Raw genomic sequence first — 25,536 nt, forward strand, 5'->3', positions numbered from 1 at the left:
AGCCAGTCAAATATTTAATATAGAACTTTAACAAACTTCAAATCCCATGAAACCATATGTGCACACCCCCTCAATATGTCCACCAATCATAGCAACCTTGAACCATCAAAACTGAGAGACCCCATCTTTCTGCCGCTTTAGTTGCTGCTCAGCAGTCAAGATAAGGGCCTCTCGCTTTTGTGGTATTTAATCTGTCGGTATTTGATGGTTTTGCTGTATTTGCTACCAACACTGATTTAAGGGTTGTGCGCATTAATCTTATGACCATTATTATTTTGAGTTTTCTAACCTGTATCCCGCTCGGGTCACGCTGACTGTGCTCATCCCCTACCACTTGTGTGTGCATTCGAACCCATTTTTGAGCTGGATTGCATCCTTTACTCCAAATCAAAGTTTCATTGACAAACCCATCAGTTCTTTTGGGAGTGAGGTGCATGTGTAGCCCAACTGGACAACACAAGTATAGTCCACTTTTGATCTCCATGTAGCCGTCGATTCTCTGAACGCACTTGGTTGACCACGGTAGGGGAGAGGGCATAAGGGAGGGTGAGAGGGGAGAGAGACATCTCTCTGGGATGCAATGATAGGGGCTGAGTGATCTGCTCTTTCTAGACAGATTGCCATATTTACAAAGCCCTGAAAAGTGGAATATTAGTTTATGCTCCATTCCCAAGCACTAACAGGGTCTTTCAGAGCTGCAATAATTAATATACAGGCTTGCCTGAGGAGCTGGCTTGAGCCATACTTGTGGTGGTTCCTGGGTCGCTCCCCCTTATCTGTCCCCTCTAAGGAGACTTGGTACCTTTAAAATGCAAGAGTGTTGTTAAAACCTTTCATACGGTGTCAATATGACAGATAGTGACCTTTTTGACCCAGACTATTAAGGGCCTCATGAACTACAGGAGGAAGCTGGGTATTATTTTGAGGATTCCGAAAGGTTCAACAACACAGGTGATGGTTCTGCAACTCCCTCAATGCCTGCACTGTCTTACTAGCAAGTTTGAGATCTTCGGGCTCCAAGAAGCTCCAGCCTCAAGCATCTCCTGCACCCAAGATCTTAGCCTGTCCCGCATCCTTTCCGGACTCTTTCATCTTCTTCGCCAGCGGCATCTTTTTGGAGCCGTTGTGGTCTACAGTGGTTTCCGACGTCACTTTGCACCTGGGTTCCCTGGCGTAGGGATCCTGGTTCCTGGGGTATCAATGGGTGGGGTGAATCTCCAACCTTCCATCTTCCACAGGGTGTCTTCAGAGTCTGTTGCGAAGGGTCCTCTTTCTTTGAAACTGCAACCGCGACTTACTCATTGACTAGTATTGACCACACGGTCGTGTTCCCACTCTGCACACGGACTCCGTGGAGTTCCAAGATACTCACCTTGGGTGGTTCCTTGGCTCCCCGACTCCTCTACGTCTTCTGGGCCCAGCCTCGACTTAGGTTGTGGTTCACATTCCACTATTTTAGTATATGGTTTGGTCTCCCCCTGGAGGCCACTGTGTATTTGTGCTACTTACGTGTTCTATTATCAAAGTATTGTGGGTATATCTCCGGGTAGTGTTAGTGAGTGGTCATAATAAATACATATTTTTATAACTACACTGTGTGGTGCTTTTTCACTTAACCTACACTATAAGACTAAGTACTGGTAAAACAAGCTGCTTTACACTCCTTCTGGACTAAGCCTGGAGGCTGCTCTCCACAGCTACCACTTAGGAGAGCTTTCTATGTTAGTCCAAGACCACTAAAATCACAATAAGGGATGTCTGGATTAGCGCAGAGTGCTACACTAACATAAGTGTTCACCATATACTAAGCCAGTCTCCTACATGTTGGGTTCCAGATTAGAAGATATCTTGAAAGCTGCAGATTGGTCCGCTGATCCTACATTTAAACAATCCTATAAAGCTTCTTGTGCATGTGGCTAGAACAGTAGCAGTCAAGCTTCGAATAAGCTTATCAAAGTCTCCGGTCCGGACATAGAATAAAAACATTTCTAGCTTTCAAGACAAGAATTTTAGATTCGATTAAGGACACTGAGGCAAGGATTATCCTACCCAGATAGGACTTCTAAGTCTTCAGTTATAGGTCTCTAATTTAAGTTTCCATCTGCTTTTAGGTCCATGGATTGGATTTATGCCTTACTGACAATTATGTAAAATGCATTGCTCATTTTCCGTCCCTGGTTATTACTGGAGAGTATTTATTCCTCTTATTGCCTTTTCCGGTACTGAGCAGAAACAGGAGTGAAAGGAGGCCCAGCAGAATTGGATATTTTGGAGGCTAGCCATCATCGTTCAGATGGCAACAGTGAATGACTTGAGCTTAATAATCAGAACTGTTGAACGTCTGGACTCTTGTTTAACGGCAAAGAGGCAGAAAGATGGCATCTCTCAGTTTTGATTGTGTACGGTTAATAGGATTGGTGGACATATTTAGGGGGTGAAGTGGTAATATTGTTTCATGGGATTTGTAGTTTGTTAATGTTCTTTATTAAATATATGATTGGCTGCCGTTTATATGCCAGTAAAGAAAGAGAACCATATTCCTCACCTCCCTCCTCGTATCCTTTCTATTGACGTGACCGGTTTTCACGCTTCATGTTGTAGTGTTGCCAAGTTGAACTGAAAACAATAATTCTGTTTCCTGCATGCCTTTCAGTATGTATGAAGCACAAAGGAACATAGCCCACAGTGGTGCAGTAACATGTGGTTATTGGGGGTGGGCAATACAATATAAAAGTCTGTTCTACATGTATGTTGATTGTCTTATGAATAACTATTGTATATTTTAGAAAAGTGTCACATTCATAATTTGCGCCAAGTGACATGCCTACTGCTACAATGCTCAAGTAAATTTTTGGCAAGCTGACATGCATGTTTTCTTGGGAGGACTGCATTTCAGATAACTTCAGGGTAGATGGTCAGTAAATCCCCTATATTTGGCAAAACTTGCTGAGAGCAATATAGGCTGACTAGGAGCATTGCCCAACCAATTTCATAAGAACAAAATACACACTAAAAGGTCGAATCAAAATCCACAGATTAAATACGCACCACATATTTATCCTGAGAAAAGTGAAGATACTAAAGTACAATCCACTTTAAACATGCTGTTATATAACACATCTATTTCCCTTTTTACATGTACATTTTCTTAAGGCACAAGACAGGGCAAATGCAGATTTGCTATTCTTTAAGCAGAAGCTTTTCTTTCACTCACTGCAAACATTCAGTGTGTAAAATGGTGCATTATATTTTTTAAATGACCTAGCTTTGCTATATGAACATAATAAAAAAAGAAATGAATGGCCAACAAACCTGTAACTCCTGTTTTGGGATACAGGAACTGAAAAAATTCTTCAGGAATCAGTCCATGGCGGACTTTGCCTCCTTTCTCCGGAAGTGGTGGCAACGGAGCCAAACGTTGCTGGCCAGTGTGAAGAGGTCTTGAGGCATGCAAAACTCTACATAGATTGCAAATAATACTTTTTTAGTTGTATGTTATTTCTATTATTGTGAAGATAAAAATCGACAAACATTTTTCAGTATTGACTGCATGTTTGTGTCAACCGGTGTAGACTATTACTCAGATGTTTGCTTCTATGGACCATGAGTGAAAGTGCTTTCTTTTAATAATTCATAAGTTCTATTCAAATAAAAGGGGTAAGGAAGGACAAAGAAGTGAGAAAAAGTCCGACTGTAAAAATTCGTGGTTCAACTCATGTCTTGTTCTTAATACATCTGGTTCCTAAACTCGCTAGAGATCAGCTGAGATGCAACATTACTAAAGAATAACTTCTCGGAAAAACTTCAAAAATGTCAAAAGTAGTCACTGAAGGCTGTGGCAGAGCATGTTTTACATTAACAACTTAAAGTCACACTGGTCTTTTGAACAAAATGTTTTTAACATAGATTAATCATGCCTATGTGAGGTACCTTATAGTAAATACAGGGAAAACAGTAATCTTGCCAGAAGGCATGTAACATGGCGGTCACCCACAAAGAGTGGTAGCATGATTACATTATACTAACAGGCTGACAGTTTCATGGACTAGTTTCTAAATAGGAGATAAGAAGCTTTTGTACTGCCAAAGTCAAACACCTAGGTTCAAAGAAAAATTACGAAGTGTGCATCTGGCAATGTAGTCAGCAGTGTAAGAAAAATAAAGGTTTGCACTTACCCGACACTGAGGGGCACAGAGTTTTAAGGCAGAAGCTGCAACAGAAGAAACAACATTCAGAACTGGATGTCAGCGGTAGACTGTTTAAATTTGCAAGTTTATATTTTCAAAATCGTCAAGAGGCGTAAGGAACATGATTTATGTTTAGTGGTTTTTTGTTGATAAAATCGTCATCCCATGAACTCCCAACAAGAACATTCGGGTATAATGACACAGCTGATCTCACTTAGTTAAAACAAAAGTGTGACATCTTCTATTAAGTCAGAAAGGAAAACAGTACAAAGTTGATACAGGACTAGCAGAGGAAGCAACTACAGACTTTAAAGACAGAGTGGTATATTATGCTACTTTATATCTTTATAGCACACGTTTGCCAATGGAATGGACTTGGTGTTAGTTCCTGCAGGGATGGGGAATATTTTGCTGACAGTGTGCATCTCCCATTCTCAAAGCAGGTCATTCTGTCTCCCAGTCTCTGAATTAGTGTACATATACAGCACCACATAGTTCATTTCTTTGACCTCTGAGTCACACCTCTCTCAAAGCCTTCACCAGTTCCACCAGGCCCATGTTCGCCACTTACAGGAACTGGGCTACTTAGTATAGATCCAGTGCAGGTGCTGCTGGGAGTGGATGTATTGCAGGCGACACTGGGAGAAAACGAACTGCAGGTAACAATGAGTGCAGGTTACAATTAGTGCACAGGAAGTGGATTCGGGTGTGTGTAGGTGCTGTACAAGCCAAAGGGGATGTCTCTTCTCTGCAGAGAGCAGTGGGAGCTGAATATACCATCTAATGTCAGTGCAGAGAGAAGGAAGTAAGCAGCTACATTAATTACATTTTGTGATAGCCAGGTAGGTGCAAGTTGGTTACATGGAAATAGTGCATCATCTGAGCAAAACAAGCTAAAATCTACATCCATAAAAAATTTAGATGTTGCAGCAAACAGAGTGGTGGCCATGGCCAAGGTTGATCGCGAACACAATAGTATCTCCCTACAATCAACAAGCATCCCTCTTCCTTTCTGACCTTTTCCCGTGAATTCCAATAAATCATTTCTTAAAATTCAAGGCACTGAATACTCTTCTTGGTGTACAGATTGCAACCCTATGCTTTCAGGGCATTCTGTCGCTACAAAATGTTTATTCAAGTCCAACCCTGTACAAGCACTCTGCTTTGGGCACCGGTGGAGCAATGGCTTGGATTTTTATGCTGCAGCACCTCTGCCAACAACAACCACTTTATGTTTACAAACAGATGAAAATCTCCTTATGTGCCGACTTTTTTTCCTGGATATTCACAGTCGCATAGTCCCAAGAAGCCACTTTAGCCAAAAATGCATTTCAGAAAATATAATAAATAATGCCACTAATGAAAATGGTCTACGTAACTTTTTTGCAGATGGTGAATGGTTTGCAGAGATTCCTCTGGTGCTGTAAGTATGTGTGAATGGGTAGATGCCTTGTATTGAAGGGATTCTGGTTCACTTTTCTGGTACATTTCGAGAGCGGGTGTCAAAGTGAGCATACATGCGTGTGTGTATAGGTCTCTTTTGTACAGAGCTTTGCTTAAAACTTATCAACTTTGTCTTACACATTGCTTCCTAACAGTTGTTGACATTACAAGACATGTAAAAAAGGTTATTACACCAAATTGTCAATTTATCAACATCTGGAGAGTAAAAAGCCGAATTGGCTGTGAATTGCGAATACTCATAAAAACAATTATATTGTTCAACACCAACAATTAGTCCCTTAGTTGCTGGGTCCTTTTCATCACTCAGCGTTTTTAGGTCTTGCTGAGTCAGCGCGCATGCGCTGCTCGGCGAGACTTTAGTAGGTGAGTTTTCAAAGTGCTGCTGGCTGGCGACAAGCTTGCGTTCACGCGAGCGTGCACGAGCGAACCGCCGGCCTTCAGCTGCACTTTGAAAACTCACCTACTAAAGTCTCTCCGAGCAGCGCATGCACGCTGACTCAGCGAGACCTAAAAATGCGCATTACGCCGGCGATGCTTCCGTAAAGCAGCTCACCTCCGCCGGGTCTTCGGGGACACAGATTCCCAGCAAGTAATAAAAGCGCCTTGTCCAGGCAATTGCTCGGAATTGGCATCCGGCGCGTGTGTCCTCGTGTTTTTGAGATATTTCTCCTCTCTGAATCCTGCCCCGTTCGGCACAGCGGAGGGATTTCAAGGCATTAGGTGGCTTTTCCCTACCTAGGCCTCAGATTTCAAGCCACAGGTGAGTGCCTGATCTCCCAACAGCACTACAGGAATGATTTGCAATTATGCTCCTAGGAACCAGAAATATCTTCAAAACAAATTACAGTGGATGCTAAACTCACTGCTCGAGGCTACTTCTATACATGGACCTCATAGACGATATAACCCCAACCATAGTAACCGTAAATTGGTTCCTCATGTCGGCCTGGATAACGTTAAAAGGGCCTAAAACATTGAGCACTGTGAGGAAAAGGATCAACATTTCACAAAACAAATGTGAGTTCCTCTCCCAAAGACAAAGCTTCTGATCCAGCACACTACTACCAAAAGTAATATGCTTCAACACAACCCCACTCAGAGAGTGATTGATCTCAGTCCAAATCCATCCACAGCCAGATAAGCAAATAGCCTTTCACAAGACTATACAAACATAGCCATTCGAAATATCGGCCCTTAAGTGGTACTTAAACATCCTCCAATAAGACTCATTCAGCCAAGAAACTAGTGAAACATACAAAACAAAATTATATTCCATCAGAACAGGAACTCAGCAACTGCATGCAGGGTAATCTCTCTCTCTCTGGCATACCCTTTGAACATATTCACACATACAGCAAGTGCCGCTTTCGCCATATCAAAACCAAATGTGTTAGGACCCAAAGGCTCTCACATAGGTCATACTACAACCACATGCCTCTCTCCATAAAATAGGATTGTCCACTTGTAATTGCTTTGGACAATGCTAACAGTGCACTATGCAGGCGCCAGATAACGTAACAAAGCAAAAGAAATGTTTGCCCTCAGTTTGCCTGTATGACATTCTAGGGGATGAAATATGAAAATGACCATTACTTCTATCACTGCTGCCATGTGCTTTATCAGCACACTGAATAGATTCCTCTGAAATATTCACTCATTATTTATGAAAACGTTGTGAAACACATGTTGAAATATCAGCATATGGTGGTCGCAAATGTGTAGTAACATACCAATTCAAGTTGCTGTTCCTTTAGTACATCATATTTACTTCTCAGAAGTGCTTAATTTGTGAATATGTCACTGCCAGCGCCCTTCTCAGGATGCTACTGCAACTTGCACCACCCATTACCCTTACCAGTGCTGTCAAGGATAGTACCAACATAACTACTGACCATAGAACTCCTACATGTGCATTGGCATAGCCAATAGGTCTCGCCTTTTGGACCTTATAAGTGTTTAGTTATCCATCACAATATCCTTGGTGCAACAACATAAAGCGTTGCATGGCTAAACACTTATAAGGTCCCAAAGGCGAGATCTATTGGCTATGCCAATGCTGGTTTATGTTTGTGGCGCTTATGCCCTCATAACTCCCCCCTCATACCCCACAAATGGTGCAAAGGCCACATTTGGTCCTTCAAGTTGTTACATAGGTACTCAGGTGGGCGCTACTACCCGATGTGGCGTTGGGGTCTAGAAAAAATGGAGTTCCGTTACAGCTTGAGTCAGGCTCTTTTTCGATATAGCACCATATTTACAATTAGAATGCTTTTCGTGTCACAGCCTGGACTGAAAGACATCTGAGCTTTGTCTTGGAGGCCACTGAACTACAGTGTGGTGTTTAGAACTGTGGGGGGGGGGGGGGGGGAGGGGGGAAGGCAGGGGGTGCGGACCACACCGGGTGACACCAAAATGCAAAATAATGGGACCCCCGCCCGCGGACCAGCCCGGAGCCCAGGTAGGGAGTGCGGAGGCAGGGTACAGGGGGGTGCAAAGGTCAGGGCACAAGGGAGTGCGAAGGTAGGGGCACAGGGGAGACAAAGGTAGGGGTACAGGGGACTGCGGCGGTGGGGGCAGAGCAAAGTGCGGAGGTACGGGGCAGAGGGGAGTACGGAGGTAGGGGGAGTGTTGAGGTACGGAGAGGACACGCCACTGAAGTCGCACTGCGGGACCCAATGTGCTAAAAAACAGAACGAGCACAGATCGAGCTGCTGTCTCGTCTTGAGCAGTAAAATAGACACCTCTCCGTTATTTCCTTCAAGCATGCATTTGCAACTAGAGCACCCAGAAGCTTCAATAATAATATAAAAGAGCAAGGAAGTGGGACACAGGGGTGTACGGCGTGAATTCAGCTGCTGCAAGTAACAAGTGTAATTTTATATCAAATAAAGGTATTTAAAAAAATGTGTACCCTGTAATCCGTCAGCATTCTATGCTCCGGCAGTGACAGTGCAATGACAGCAGAGGCACGACTAGAGAATCGCTGCCTATGTGGAATTACATGCAAAATCCCCACAAATTCCACAGTTGGTGCTGAATGGCGCTTCTCGGATAGTTTGCCTTGCAAAACAAGGAGAGGAGCTCAATAAAGTCCAACGGGATAGAGCATCGGTAACTATGTAGTTAAAAAGACTTTTCTCTTTGAACTAATATAAAGAATTATGCCACATAGAAGTCACTTATTCCATTCATCCAATTGCACACTTTCAACCTCAATTATAACCACTCCGCATGAAATGTTAGAAAATTTTCAATAGAAAAATTCTTTCTTTAGTTAAAAACATCAATTGAAGTTTATTAACATATTAAAAAATCTCATTATCATATTAAATCAAATAGAACGATCACAAATAAATAGCTATAGATCAGACCTAAATCATAACGACAAATAAAAGATTATATAAAAAAAACTGAAAGTTATAGAGTATAACTTTTAGTTCATGTAGAAATGACAATCAAACATTTAAACATTTATACAGTAGGAGGAACAATAACAGACACCGAAATTGTGTCTTGGATGTGCAAATTTGTAATTTCGGTAAGCAGAAACAAATCTGGTGACAATGCACCCTAGTCTCTTAGGGTTCTGTTCCAAAACAAATTCCACCCAACAACCTATGCGTCGACGCGTTTCGGTGGTGTACAATAATAAAAACCACCTTCCTCAGGACTGGCAATATTTGTCCTCCGTTAAATAACTTTAGCAATCATTCATTTATGTTGCAATAAAAATCACTGACGGATGGCTTCTGGGATAGAGAACAGCCAACGTTATACAGATGTGTGACTTAAACCAATCAAATGGTGCCTCACTCCATAGAAAGGATCATATTAATGGCTTGCGCTTCAAGGGTGACACAATCTGTATATATAAATGATAAATCCCAGATGTGTCCTGTTGCACTTCAAAAATGACACGATCCTCAATTTGAAAACACTTTTAGTTCATTTATTAGAGTGGCCATGCATCATCTAAAAAAGCCGTCCTTGTGGGGCAAGAGGGTAATTTTCCGTTCTACCCGAGATCCTGGATACGGCTTAGTGGTTCAGTGTTCGCGTTTTAACAAACGTCGTAGGGTCCACGCCTCTCATCATGATAAATTAACTAAAAGTGTTTTCAAATTGAGGATCGTGTCATTTTTGAAGCGCAACGGGAAACATCTGGGATTTATCATTTATATATACAGATTGTGTCACCCTTGAAGCGCAAGCCATCAATATGATCCCTTCTATGGAGTGAGGCTCCATTTGATTGGTTTAAGTCACACATCTGTAGAACGTTGGCTGTTCTCTATCCCAGAAGCCATCCGTCAGTGATTTTTATTGCGACATAAATGAATGATTGCTAAAGCTATTTAACGGAGGACAAATATTGCCAGTCCTGAGGAAGGTGGTTTTTATTATTGTACACCACCGAAACGCGTCGACGCATAGGTTGTTGGGTGGAATTTGTTTTGGAACAGAACCCTAAGAGACTAGGGTGCATTGTCACCAGATTGTTTCTGCTTCGGTGTCTGTTATTGTTCCTCCTACTGTATAAATGTTTGATTGTCATTTCTACATGAACTAAAAGTTATACTCTATAACTTTGTTTTTTTTATATAATATTCTTTTATTTGTCGTTATGATTTAGGTCTGATCTATAGCTATTTATTTGTGATCGTTCTATTTGATTTAATATGATAATGAGACTTTTTTAATATGTTAATAAACTTCAATTGATGTTTTTTACTAAAGAAAGAATTTTTCCATTGATAATTTTCCAACATTTCATGCGGAGTGGTTATAATTGAGGTTGAAAGTGTGCAATTGGATGAATGGAATAAGTGACTTCTATGTGGCATAATTCTTTATATTAGTTCAAAGAGAAAAGTCTTTTTAACTACATAGCTTCTCGGATAGTGACAGGGTCAAAGCACCACTCACAGCGCGTACGATTGCTCTCAACTCGCCTTTCTTTGCTGGCCTTCATCTTTATTCACCTACCCTACACTCTGCCCAGCAGGTCCTGTGGAAATACCTAAAAGGAAATCGGTTTGTTTGGTGGTACAGCCTCCTTGGTAGTGGTAGCCAGTGGCGTCACTAGGGGGGTGCGGACCGCATAGGTGACACCAACCCTAGTGATGCCGCTGGTGTAAACTACACCCTTGCAGTTCGCAACATATATGGAGGTTGGAGATGTGACAAGTTATTTGAGATCCAGTGGATTTTTTGTTGTACACTAAATTAGTTTCATATGTGCCTTCTGGATCGCTGGTTGTACTCATCATGATTAACGCTCCAACGTTTTCCATTTTTACAGACAATAAAACATTTTCCTGTATGCATTTATTTTTAAGTGTTGATAAAAACCGAAATTAGGTTGTTTTTTCAGTGATTTAAACTGCTGTCAGTCGTGACTGGCAGGCCAACAGCTGTGCGGATTTATAGTTAAGAGGGTTAAAAAAGAAATGAAATTAGTAATGAGGCGTAAACAGCAGTAGATGTGAATAAGGGTAATACTTAGGTCCTCATTACGATGTCTAGGTGTTACGCACCAGACGAACAGACTAAGATTTCCTGTCTTTGTGACTTTCAGAATTTTAAGCACCAGTTTTTCTTGGTTTCTGGAATGTATGCCTTTTCTTGAAGATCTAAAATTTCTCTGCTAGGTACCAGAGGGTGCAATAATGTAATGTACTGCAGGTAAAGCAAACTCTCCTAAAGTATGCACTTAGTTCAATGGGTAGCCGGATTATTGATTTTACGGCCAGTGCGGTGTGATAAGTTTTCTTTATTTTTATGAATTAGTTTTAGCACTTCATTTGGAAAGCCATGATCTCTATTGCCCATCCAGAGTTTAGGGAGAATGCGTCTTTTGAGTATACGTATCCTTCTGGATCATCGCTTTCCCAGCTGTAATTTTAAATGTGTTTGCCACTGAGGTGACATGGACTTCCATCAATTCCCTCCCTGCACCTGTGCCGCTCCTGCCTTCCTCTTCACCGTTTGCTGGTACGAGACCTGCCAGACCCAAAACCTATGAAAGCTAGTTTACCATTATACTATTCAGAATATGCTTAGATCTTAAAGTTAAGGCCAATTTGAAAAGCAAATTAAAGAGAGAAAAGACATGGAAGAAAACGTGAGAGTATGTCGGTCTCTCATCCATGGAACATTATGGATGTCCACCAAAGGACCTTCCTACATCAAGATTGTACTAGAAACTGTTTTGAAGCAGGGTCTGCATACTATCAGGACCACCTCTAATACTTTCCAAGGGACTCACAACAGCACAAAGAATCCAAGCCCGACACGGACCAAGACATTCATTAAAAAAACAATTTGTCTACTGCAACCTGCATCTGGAACCATCAAACTGGTGCAGTAGCAATCCCAGACTTTGTGTTGTAAAGAGACTACAAGGTGAATGGAAGCATAAAAAAATCCTACCTCCTTTCTGCGAAGAGAATAGATGCTGTTTTAGCACATCTAGCATATTGCACCAAGTCACCGTTTGGAATGATGTATGCATTAGAGACCTGAAGACCACTCCCAGCCCTGCAAAATAAAGGAAAGAGGGAGACAAGTTATGTTATCTAGTAATAGGGGACCTGAAAGGGAGTCACTTTTGATCCTGAGTGGCAACATGCAGATGGGCCACTTTCTAAAAGCTCAGCAACTGCTGTATGTTTGAAATGCCTGAGAGCTCAGTCAGCTGTTGATTAGAAGGCATAGGGTTGACTCTCACTGCCATGGACACACTTATGGGACATTAAAGGGTGGACAGGTTGCCTTAGGCAGACCACTGGCACACAGCTCGATCCTAACACTCATCTTTATGATAATGGCACAGAAACATACAGACGAAAGGTTGAGAAGGAAATGCCATAAGCTACTGGACATGATATCAAGACTACCAGGGGTAGTAACTATCACAATGGCAAACATGCCATTAAGAGCAGGCTCCTAATCTGCATCCTTTCTATTGGAGCCATGACTTGGATGGTCAGTCATAGTTAACTCCCTCGCCCTGAAAACGAAAGCAGTCCATCCGGTAGTCATCTTGTCAGGTAAAGGGGAGAGTGACATTAAAGTCATGCAGTGTTCCATATGAGCATTGATTTCACTAGGCTGACTATTGCTTTTTAGGTCTCGCTGAGCGAGTGCACGCTCTGCGAGACATTGACGCGAGTCCGCCATCTTAAATTGGGACAATATTAATAAAAAAAATCGTAACTAAAGCAATTTTCTCTGTGCATCGACAGCGCATAACACGAAAATCAATGTAAATAGTTGTGGTCACGATTCTTTTTGCGTGGAGGCAGCAGGGGTGGAAGAAGGCGCCCTTGGAAAACAGCCTCCAACATTTGACCTTGGTCTTTTTTTTAAAACAAATTTTTATTGATTTTCAAAATAACAGTCATCTTACTCTGCAGGATTGACCTCGTCCATTGTTGTCATATTTGAACGAATCCAGACGAACAACCCCACCTCCCGCCCCCCCCCCCATTACTTTTAAAACTTTGTTCATTGGTTTCAAACACAGCCATATTTAACATGATTGGACGACACCTTTAAGGTTATCAATAGAAAGTAAGCAGACATTACTTTTGATTACACGTTAAGCAGGTCCTACATTACTCTCTGATCTACCCATCTCCATTTCAACCGTAGGCGACACACAGGGATCCTCCCCGATATTTATTCCACTGTAGCCATTTCCTATCCCACTTCTTGGGACACCCCCGAGCTTTAAAAACCTCAGTCTCCGCCATCATACATCTGTCCATTTCTTTGGCCCACACTGTGGTGAGTGGTGGGTTCGCTCCCCCCCAGCCTCTGGCCAGCTCCCGTTTCACCAGCGTGTATCCCAGCGTCGTGAATTGCTGTTCTACCTCCGTTAGATCTGTCGCCTCCCACACATTCAACAGTCCCAATTGCGGTGTTACTAGTATTTCCTTCCCCAGAGCCGTACTCAGGTGGTTCGAGGCTCCCTCCCACAGTGCACGTATCTTTGGGCAAGTCCACAAAGAATGATAAAATGTGGCCTGCTGTCCACAGCCCTTTACACAACGGTCGTCAGGTCTAGTCCCTATTTTCGCCAAAACTGTCCCCGATATGTATGATCGGTGAAGTATCCTAAGCTGAATCAGCCGAAATCTCTGTGTAATAGCCGCCTCTCGCGGGGACATGAGTGCAGTCTGCCAATCCTCATCATCTATAGGAACAATGTCATCTTGCCACCGTTCCCTGAGCTTCGGGAAAGCATCCGGCAGATTACTCAGTTTTATAGTTGAGAGATATTGCCTTTGAAGTGAGGGGCCGGTCTAGCAAACGATCTTCCAAAGGTGATGACTCTGGTATATCTTTAAGGGATGGGGACGCTGCCTTCAACGCATGTCTAATCTGTAAATACCTATACACTTCTCCCTGTGCCAGATCATACTGTTTCTGGAGTTCACTAAAGGTGAGCATTGTTCCCCTTTTTACCAGATCACTTACTGCTGATATCCGGGTTGATAGCACAGCATTCCCAGTTTCTGGGTGGTCCACAACGGTGTAGCCTGCGTGAGAACCCCCTTCCATCCCAGCCGGGCAGTGACCACACGCCAGATTTCCAAAGTGTGTTGGGTGGGTCCAAAGAACCTCCCCCTATTTTTCCTATCCGTCGTGTACAGGGGCCCCAAATATCCGGAACGGTCCGTTTGGTACCGGTCCAGGGCATAAGCTGGGTCATCCAGGGGGTGATACTGCCAATGATTAACTGTCACCAGTTGCGCCGATCAGTAATAGCGCTGTAGGTCCGGTAGTGCTATGCCACCATCGTACTAGCCTTTCGTCAATTACTGCATTGCTATTCTAGGGGCCCTGCCATCCCAAAGCAACGTGCAAATCTCCCCTTCAATTGCTCTAAAATATGAGTCCGAGACCCCGTGGGGACAATTGTGTAGTATATAAAGAAAACGAGGAAGGGCCATCATTTTAAAGAGTGCCGCCCTCCCCACCAGTGTTAGGGGCAGAGACCTCCAATGTTTCACATCAGCCCGTAATCGGGCCAGAGGGGAAGCCAAATTGGAGCTGTAAAAACCAGCCGGATCTGAAGTGACAAAGATCCCTAAATAACGAAACCCCTCCGTTGCGACCGCTACTGTGCAATCTGCTGGAAGGTGATGGGCTTCACCTCTTAACATAAACAGTACGGACTGGTGCCAATTGATCGCATACCCCGAATGTTTGCCAAAAGTTGTGAATATATCCAACACGACCCTAATCGATTTATACGGGGATGCCAGGTATAGCAGTATATCGTCCGCATAAAGGGATATTCGATCTTCCACGTCAGCAGCCCATCTCAACCCTCGCACCATCACATCTCTACGCACCCAGGCCGCGAGAGGCTCTAGCATAAGAGAGTAGATCAACGGGGAGAGCGGGCACCCCTGTCTGGTGCCTCTTCGTAGCTCGAATGTTCTAGATGTAAAACCATTCACCCTCACCTGTCCTAACACACCTGTGTACAGGAGCTTTACCCAGGCTATAAATTTAGGGCCCAGTCCCACTTTCCCTAGGACCTCGAATAAATACGGCCATTCAATGGAATCAAATGCCATTGACGCGTCTAACGACAGCACCGCCGCATCCTCTTCGATGTATTGCCTCCGAGCCATCACATTATGTAACCGCCGTGTTTCTACCTGGCATAAAGCCAGATTGGTCTGGGTGGACCATTGATGCAATAACTGACACCAATCTGTTTGCCAAGACTTTAGCAAACACTTTCGTCTCCACATTAAGGAGCGAGATTGGCTTATATGAGCCACAGTTGTCTGCTGGCTTACCCTGCTTATGAATGACTACTATGGTGGCTAGTCACTGCTCCATTGGTAGTCTACCCACTTCCAGACTTTCGTCATACATGGCTTTCAGGTGTGGCACGGTCAGGGAGGCAGTGGCCTACAAAAACTCTACTGGAATGCCGTTAGGCCCCATCACCTTTCCAGACTTAACCTGCCCCAAGGCCTTAATTATTTCCTCGTTCAAAAGGTCTGCCTCTAGGGTCTTCCGTTCCGCCTCCGAGAGGCTCGACACGTCACTATCCTGGAGGAACTGGCGAGAGTCCTCCGCCGTGTATTGAGTAGAGGGGGAGTATACAATTTCAAAATGATCAGCAAACTTCTCTGCTACTGCTTGCGGGTGGAACACTACTTCACCTCCCATTGTGATCAATGTGTGTACCCATCTAGACCCCTGTTCTCGCTTTTCTAACCACGCCAGGGTCCTGCCAGCCCTGTCCCCAAGCTCATAGAGTCTATGTTGGGTGGCACGATATTTAGTCTCCATGTGCTCCCTAGTTTTTATCCTGTACTCATCTTGTTTCAGTAAGAGCCTATGGCCAGTGTCCGGCGAGGGGTCTCGTGAATGCTCCCGCTCTAGTTCGAGGAGGTCGGACTCTATCTGGACCAGGAGTTCGCGCTTTTTTGCGATATAACTCGTCTTTAGTGACAGAGCTTGCCCCTTAAGGACCGCTTTGTATGCTTCCCAAATTATTTGTGCGGAGTCGACTGAGCCCACATTTTCGGTAAAGTAATTCTCCGTTTGAGTACAGAGTTTGTTTCTTATATCCGGTATATGTAGGAGCCATGGATTTATGACGATAGTGGTGCGTGGTTATCGTTCCCAGTGTGTATACTCCATCCATACCAGAGAATGGTCTGAGATACCCCTGGGCAGAACCCTGTAGTGGGCGAAATTACCCATCGAGGATAGATGTGTAAGGAAATAGTCAATACGTGGTAAACTGCCGTGGACACTCGAATAATACGTGAATAATTTATCAGTTGGGTGAAGTGCCCGACCCACATCGGTCAAACCCATCGCCTTCACAAACTCTGCCATTAGGACGTTCGATTTCTCCCTAGACTTCGGTGGGCGACGATCAATAGTGTCATCTAAGGTCATGTTGTAGTCTCCCCCCATATAAGTTTGCCCTCCCGGAGTCTCGTCAGCCTATTTCCTAGTTCTTCCAATGCTGCCTTGCCCAGAGCTGGCGGCACATATACAGAGAGTATGTTGATGAATTTACCGTCCCACTGGGCCTCTGCCCCCACGAAACGACCCCCTGTATCTACCCATGTTTTATGCACAATAAGTGGCGTATTTATCCTCACCAATATGGCCGCCCCCCTCGATCCCGTAGTGTAGTCTGCGTGTGCCAACATTTTGTATCCCCACCTATTAAGGGCCTTGGATTTCTGACCCACCAGATGCGTTTCTTGCAACAGGACCACATCAGGTGCTTGTCTCTTCAGGTATTGTTGCACTATTCCCCTTTTAATTTTATCCCCTACCCCGTTGACGTTCCAAGACATCATGGAGAGGGTATGGTCTCTATCCTGCCCCATTACCGTGTAGCATACTCAATGTCAATACTCGGATCATCTCTATGTAGGAAAAAACGTGAAACTGTCCACTCAGTGTTTGCCGTCCCATGGTCAATACGACTACTATACGTTGTCGAGTTACCATTATACCTTGCTTACCAATAACACATTCAAAGAAATAACTTCCCCCAACTCTCAGCCCCCCGATCCCCCCCTCCCACACTTCGAACAACAACACATTGCCCCTGCAACCCCTCTTTAATCCCACCCCCCTCAACAACCTCCCCCCTCCCTGCCCCCCTGCCCGTGGATTTAAAACTACCCACCCCCAAACCAGGCAGAGTGCCTCTCTCCCTCCCTGAAATGCTAGGAATGCACGGGACGATCAGCTCCCATCCCCACCCGCTCACATCACAGTTAACTAGAAGTGCTGTCCCCCATCCACTGATCACAGAATCCAATTACATTCAAATCACATCTTATGAATCCCATCGGTCTCAAACCATGTATCGGGTCCCTTGTAAAAGTCTCACCTCCGATGTATATACCCCCCCATCCTAACCCTCATACTTGCGCTTTCAGTTGGGCGCCGGCTCTTACTCGGTGATGCCATGGGTCCTCATTCCTGTTCCTTCCGAAGACCTTCTGTCTCTGCAGGGTCATTCCGAGTCACTTCCAAACGGAAACCCCTGCAGTGGCTAGCCCGTTCAAAGCGTTCGCGCCTCTGGCCGCCCACCGTGCTCCATCCTTCCATCCAGTCCCAGACTGCCTCCGGTGAATCAAAAAACCATGTCTTGCCACCCGATTCCACCCTCAGTTTCGCAGGAAAGAGCATCGTGTATTTCACCTCCCGGTCCCTCAGTTCCTTCTTTACCGCTTGAAAGCTACGACGTTGGGCCTGAACCTTGTCCGTGAAGTCCGGAAAGAAGGCTACCTCATAGTTGTCTACTTTCAACGGAGGACCGGTCCTCGCTGTCTGCAGTATAACATCCCTATCTCTATAGTTGAGTACTCGAGCAATGAGGGGCCTCCGAGGTGCTCCTGGCTTCGGTCTACCTCCTGGTCCTCTATGAGCTCTTTCAATAGAGAAATAGTTAGATAAAGACTTAGGCCGCAGGTTCTTGGTGATAAGGTCTTCTACAAATAAGTCTGCTGCCGGCCCCTTCGTTCGTTCCGGAACCCCTAAAATTCTAATGTTATTTCGGCAGGCCCGACCTTCATAGTCATCCAGTTGTTGTTCCATCCTGTCCTGTTTCTTCTGCATGGCAAGCATCTGCGTCTGGAGTTCCGACGTGTCCGACTGCAGGGCACCCGTCACCACCCCAAGCTCTTTGACTTTCTCATCTATCTTCCGGAGGTCCGCACTGATGAGACCTCCACCGTTACCGAGTCCACCGATGCACGCACTCCATTGATAGCCATCATGACATCATGCAGAGTTGGCTCCGGACCTGATTTGGGGCCCACTGCCCCTCCATTCTTCTCTGGCTGCGGTGAATCACCTTTGTCTCCTTCCTTGGACCATGCGAACTTGGCCAGCTGTTTTTGGGCGTTCGCCTTGGGCCCTTTCCCTCCTGTCGCCATGAGTTCACGACAAAGGACGCTCTCCTAGGTGGGAGACCCGGACCAGGTCCGAAATTAAATTGCTGATCGTTGACAGGAGTGTCCGGGCTCCCAGGAATCTCCGTCGGATTCGAGGTCTGGGTATGTCGGCCTCAGAACATTAGCTACCGCGACTGGGCTTTCACCCACTTTACCGCCTACGCCAGTACGGCTTGGTGGTCTGTGCCCCCCACTATTTAGGGCACTCCAACTCCAAACCCCTTGCGGATGCGGAGTCTACAGTGCCGTCCCGTGACAGTGCAGACCAAGCTCAGACCGCCCTCGAGGTCTCAGTCCGGCTTCCACGGCACCCATCCGTCCGAAATCAGTCAGGGGATTTTCAGGAGTTACAGTATCGCACCACGCAGTCGACAATGTCTCACACCGATGGTCCGCCCCGCTGGAGGCAGTATCTCTCCCCTAGGCCAATGCTGTACTGCTGTGAGGTCAGGGCTAGCAATCACCATCCGCAGGTATCCCTAACTACCAACATCCGTCATTACTTGACAAAGCACCCAATGTTAATTCCATCGCCATAGTCGCTCCTGTGTTGGTCTGGCGACCCAAGCCATGCGCAGGGTAGTGTCTATGAGCCCGCTCCCGGCAGAATTAACTGGACATCCAATCGCCGCCTCAGCAGAATATAGGTCTGGGGATCCAATGCAGACTTCCCCTACCGTTTAGTCACTGGCCCGCAGGGCTACGAGCAGCGCAGACCGTCACGATGTGCTTAGTAGGGTGCACAAACAGCAGCCAGTCACCTGGAGAACCTTGCTTGTGTAGCAGTGCCAACCTACACCCCCACGCAGGGCACGGGCCGGCCACCACATCAATGCCACAGCTAACAAGTGTCTTGTGTGCCATTGTGTCCTGTTCCCCCGGTGCCTTCCACCACTGGCCTTATATTCAGAACATCACGGGCCGGGCCCCAGGGCTGTAGAACACCACAGGGCGATGCCTCATGCCATGCACGGGCTCCCACAGGTCCACGCTGTATGCCACACTTCAGCTATCTCAACCGCCACATCTCGATCGGCTTTCCGCCCCGCCTCCTTTTCCTCCCCCACCTCCCGTAGCCAGCCAACGCCGTTGTCGCCGGGTTTGAGGCCGCCCCGCCCCTTCCAGTAGTCCGGCTACCTATTATCTGCCGGTTCACTCGCAATCTCGTCCGGGCGCGCAGTCCCTGCCGTGTCTTCACTTCCCGCCGGGAGCTCTGCACACCAGGAACCAACGCAGCCCCTGCCAGCGGCCACGTTGTTGGAGGGCCCTGAAGCCGGGACTCCGGTGATTAAGACACTCACCGGGTCCTCCCCTTCATATCAGCGCAGCTCAGCACGGCCCTCGGCGGCATCAGTGCCCGCCCAGGATTTGGGCACCTTGGGACGTCCTGCCGCCCGGCCCCTACATCTTCTCCCTGGCACTGTCTGGTCCTCCGCTTTGGAAACATCCGCCAGCGCCGACATTACCGCCTTGTCCGGGACGCAACCAGACGGGACCACCGAACAATCCAGCCGGGTCGCAGCTCCTGTGAAGTCGTTTCCAGAGGGCAGGGGGGTAAGCAGCTATGTATCTGCCACAATTTCGGCAGTGGATGGCGGCGGATTTTAATGAATTATCAGCGGGGGTTTAGGAGCCCTCACAGGCAGCAGCCATTCTCGTTGGCTGCTAGCCACGCCCCCGTGCTTGGTCTTTGAATGTACAGCAATAGTAATATGAAAAAAACATGGTTTACAGCCCTGTTTACAGAAACGACAATGGAGCGACATTCAGCGTTCTGTTCAAATGCTCTTAGAGAAAGGGACAAGTAGTCCCCCAACAGATGCTACGATGGGTCAAGTGGAAGGATACAAGTACTGGGCACTGCTCCATGGGAGTAAACAACTGAAGGGAAGGAGGACAAAGAGGAAGGCTTGACCACTAGCAAGCAAGGGTTTTTAAAGGACACTGAAACAGACAAATGAAGGTAGTGGGCGGGCTGTGAGCCCACAAAGAAGTATATATGTATATACTAAAGTATATACAAGAGGTCTCGAGTGCTTGACCTAAAAAGTAGCGTTTGAAAAGCATGTAGTGGCAGAACAGAAGTCAGCCAATAAAAGAGATCATCATGGGTGTGGAATTTTTATTGCCCGACGTCCTGGACATATCAGTTGGCATCAATGACATCAAGTTTTTTTTCCTTTTTTTGTCCTTTGGACAAGTAGCCCCAATCCCATGCAGCACAAACCCATTACCTGCTAGTTCACAGTACCACATTATGGATCTGTGAAAAAGCATTGTCTGCAGATGAGGTAAGGTTTGTATCAATATGGTCAGGCTATTAGAACTTGCATTTATGGATCATTAATGCTGCGTCTCTATTAATAGGGATAGCGCTTGAGGTGAAATGCTGTGAGCTCTGCTTGCACTACCAACAGTATTTCCAGTATACAAATGCGCACAAATTTAACAATTTGAGGCTACCAATAATGCTCCCAGAATGCTCTGATTAAATGCAAATGCTTGCAGAAGCCTGAAAGGAATATTGATGGCTCTTTGCTTTAAAAATAAAATGTACGAAAAAAAATACCAACTAATAAAAAACATCATGCTAAACTGCCCAATTTAGGTACCTTTGAGGCATTCTATAGTAAAAAGGGTTTGATGAATGCTATTACCACACACAAAAAAACAAAAAACAAATCAATTATGGAAAATAAGTGTAAAACCAATTTTGATAGGTTATGGGAAACATGAAAAAAATTTGGCATGGACAGTTGTTGCCAGCCTTTAGGTTGTCAGGGTGTGAGAAGATGTGGTAATTTATCACATGGATGTCATCAGTGATGTCATCAGTGATGTCATTTGAGATGTCATTTGAGATGTCATGAGTGATGTCATGAGTGATGTCATGAGTGATGTCATGAGTGATGTCACTGACCATGTCATGAGTGATGTAATATGTGACGTCATCAGCAGTGGATTGCGGGCGTGCGAGTTATAGTTAGCTGAACTAACTATAACGGGGGAATTTCAATGGTTTTGTACGAGTGAAATGTCCAGCTAATATATATATATCCAAGTTGGGAACAGCTCACGTAAATCACCAATCAAGTTTCAGTGATCTACATACTCCCTGCACTTTAATTTTGTTTCAAATTGCATGAATTTGATATTTTTTATAATATATAAATGTACTATATTTCACGATATGCTCCTTTTCACTCTTCCTCAATCACTCTGCAAACTCGCTTCCTGGCACACTGCTCTTGGGTGATGAAGTTTAGGGGTGAGCGTACCAGTAAACTCTGCTCCACCGGCGGTTGACAGAGTTTTTGCAGAACTCCACGTTCCAATCGGAGTGACAAAACTCAGCAGGCGGAGCAGAGTTAGCTGCTCATCCCTATCAGAGAATCTCACACACCCACTTAAGAATCTATTCAGACACTCATACACCCACTGAGACGCTCATTCAGTGTCAAAGGTTAGTTGTTAAATTGACATTTCTATTGTTGCAAAAAAGTACTGAATGTGGTAGGTTGACAAAATTGCTATTGAACAATAATGGACATAAGTCTACCCTATTTGATCCCCCAGTGAGCTGACCAATGCTGGTTTGACTATACATAAATGGGTAGACCCAATGGTACTGGGACCTGGGTAGTTAGCAGTACAATATAGAATGAGCCCAGTAAACAATAGCCAACCGGACATAATATAGAACATTATAAACATCAAATTAGCAATAATACAAAACGAAAATACGTAGTCAGTGTTATTTAATCACACTGCTGCATTGAAGAAATACATTATACATATATTAGAATTCAAGTCAGTACACAAATAGGTGCCCAAAAGGACAGAAGAGAGGGGGGAGAAGGGTAGGTGATTCTCGTGGGGATAAAAGATTGTGACGCGAGTATGGAAATCGTGAATGCAAAAAATGCCAAATTCAAATAAATTCTGGCCTAAATATTTTGCCAGTAGTACATGAATTACTAATTGATTCAAGTAGCTAGACCACACTAGGGAAACACAATTGAATACTCTCTGTTTCTGGGGGCTGGCACAAAGGAAAGAGTGTCGACGTTTCGACCCCAAAACGTATCGTAGGTAACCCTGGGCAAAGCACTACGCTACGCTCACGTAGTTTGCGCTACTTCGCACTACGCGAATTGCACGTAGCACAGTGCAAACACGCATAGCGTAGTGCAGCGGTCATTTTTTGCTTGCTTGCTGTCCTCAAAATCAAGTTGGCGACCGCGAGCAAGCAAAATGACATCCCAGGGAGACTTTTTCCTCGTTCGCTATCAGCAACATAAAGTTGCAGATCGCGAGCGTGGAAAATAAACCTCCCGGCGAGATTCTCAAAGCGCGGCGTCAGGTTTCTCATTGCGAGTGGTCGCGTATGCTCGCGATGAGAAACTACCAGTCCGTGTTGAGAAAGCTGCAGCTCGAGTAAAAATCTACACGAGCCGCAGAAAACTACATCTCGCACTGTGCAAGATACCGTTTTCAATGATTGCACAGTGCGGACAAGCATCTGGCACTGTGCAATCATTGAAAACGGCATCTTGCACAGTGCGAACAGGGTACTACGCAGTTCGCGAAGTGCATTTTGCATAGCTATGCGTAGCGCTACTTCGTGAACTACACCCAGGGTTAATCGTAGGAAAATTAACACCTTACACGGGGGTCTTCCTCAGGACTGTGGTGGGGGAGGACACCTAAAATCAAAGTAAAACACCATTGGTACTGAAAAACAAGAAACAAATAAGATGACCACCATCAAGGCCAATGGGGTCCTTATGTTTACCATATTGAGTCCTACAATGAGGGCTACGACGTATGAAAGACGGGCACACTGGCTCCCAAATGCATAGAGCGACACCAACACCTGAAAAATAAGGTGTAGTGATTATAAGCCACCATTATATACTATAGGGCAATAAGTTAAATCGGCATAGTTTGTGGAGGGGCGGTAGTGAGACAGTGCAACACTTTCACACAACGCGGATGCTTCCGGCGTGTCCCTTCCAAACGGCAAAACAAATTGAGTGAATTCCTGCCCCAATTCGACGGCTAGGAACAATTCAGCAGATATATCTGAAAACTGAAGTGTAAGGGACGGAGTCACCAACCAAACATCAACTCGACAGTCGGCATGAAGCAATAAATAAACCAAGCAGTGTCATTACGTGCTCTAATGTTAAGGTTCAAGGCGCACATAGCACCGGATCTGCAGGAGAGAGTAAAAGTGCAACGGGGTCACAGGAGAGTAACATCTAGTGAGGCGATTTACTCAAATATTAGAAAGCCAAGTCTAGAGTCTTAAAACACTCACCGTTCTTCCGTGATGGACCACCTCTAAAGGAGAGCGGTGCTGAATCTAAAACAAATTAGGCCAAGGATTAGTGTCATCTCATACAGAGTTAAAATAAAGCACTCTCCCTGTATTCTCAAAAGGAGGGGGTTTGGGGTTTTAAGGGGTTGGGAGCGAGAACTTACCACTACGCGCTGGCCCCAGTTGCAGTGCAGAAAGGAGGGAACCGAGCCGTCAGATCGTTCTACGTTATATAGACCTAATCGTCATCGCTCATCATATGCGGTGACGTACCGGTAGCAGACGCTACATGCTGTCCGCATGGCGTCAAGGAATGCTCTATGTGCAAAAAGTGAGGGAATTATAAAGAAATGTAAATTGTGAAACCGCGAAGGCTAGAGAAAATAATAGTAACTCTCAACTAATGTAGATTCAAAAATTGAGCAATTGGTATAGAGGCTTTACCGGTGTAACCAGGAAGCTAAAAAAATCAATTGGCAGATAGAGTCTAGTCATTTAAATAGAGGGAGTGGAGGGTTATTGAGGAATATAGATCAGAATTGTAATGAAGCATTTGTACATAGATAGCCTGATCATGTTATTACACAGGCAATGTATCTCATTTTAGACCAAATTTACAGAAGTGTGCATGAAGAACTAGAGTACATAAAGAACCCAATCATGGTACTGCCAGGGCAATGTATCATTTTGGACCGACGTTACAGCAATTTGCAAGAACAACATGAGTGCACATGATTGTAGGTGCTTGGAGGTCACAGTATAGCATTCTTGGTGACAACAAACCACATGGACCACCATTACGACTTATTCAAATAACACATCGGTACTCCTTAAGAGTACAGTATACATGTAATATCGAAGACGAGAAGGGCCCAAACTCAGAGGTTAAACATGCAAGCTGCACATTACTGGAGTCAAGTTCATTTAGACCATTTAGTACAGAGTCAAAACGGGTCATCCACTTACATTCCCTTACATTAAGGATGGATGCAATGTTACCTCCTCTGGGTCCCAGAGAGGCCTTCTCAAGACGATCCATTGAAAATCATCAGCGGTATGAGCAGCACTCTTAAAGAGTTCCACCTAGAGTGCTGCTCATACCGCTGATGATTTTCAATGGATAGTCCTTGATAAGGCCCCTCTGGGCCTAATATTCACTCAATATGGTAAACATAAGGACCCCATTGGCCTTGATAGTGGTTATCTTATTTGTTTCTTGTTTTTCAGTACCAATGGTGTTTTACTTTGATTTTAGGTGCCCTCCCCCCACCACAGTCCTGAGGAAGACCCCGTGCAAGGTGTTAATTGGCCTACGATATGTTTTGGGGTCGAAACGTCGACACTCTTTCCTTTGTGCCAGCCCCCAGAAACAGAGAATATTTAATTGCGTTTCCCTAGTGTGGTCTAGCTACTTGAATCAATGAATAATTCATGTACTACTGGCAAAATATTTAGGCCAGAATTTATTTTAGTTTGGCATTTTTTGCATTCACGATTTCCATACTCACTTCACAATCTTTTATCCTCACGAGAATCACCTACCCTTCTCCCCCCTCTTTTCCCTGTCCTTTTGGGCACCTATTTGGGTACTGACTTT

At 45.0% G+C, this 25,536-nt stretch overlaps 1 protein-coding gene across 1 annotated transcript in view; it reads right to left on the reverse strand.

The window, feature by feature from the left end:
- Window positions 1–23,957, reverse strand: part of LOC146870210 (ATP synthase peripheral stalk subunit b, mitochondrial-like) — a 64,064-nt gene extending 40,107 nt beyond the window's left edge. The window contains exons 1-3 of the mRNA XM_085630529.1: window positions 23,940–23,957; window positions 12,084–12,191; window positions 4,176–4,210 (exon numbers count right to left, since the gene is read on the reverse strand). The gene's annotated coding sequence lies outside the window, so the exon portion shown is untranslated. The remainder of the gene's footprint in view (window positions 1–4,175; window positions 4,211–12,083; window positions 12,192–23,939) is intronic.
- Between the last annotated feature and the right edge of the window lie 1,579 nt (window positions 23,958–25,536).

This window comes from Triturus cristatus, chromosome 1_1 (assembly GCF_964204655.1).
Source record: "Triturus cristatus chromosome 1_1, aTriCri1.1, whole genome shotgun sequence".
NCBI lineage: Eukaryota > Metazoa > Chordata > Amphibia > Caudata > Salamandridae > Triturus > Triturus cristatus.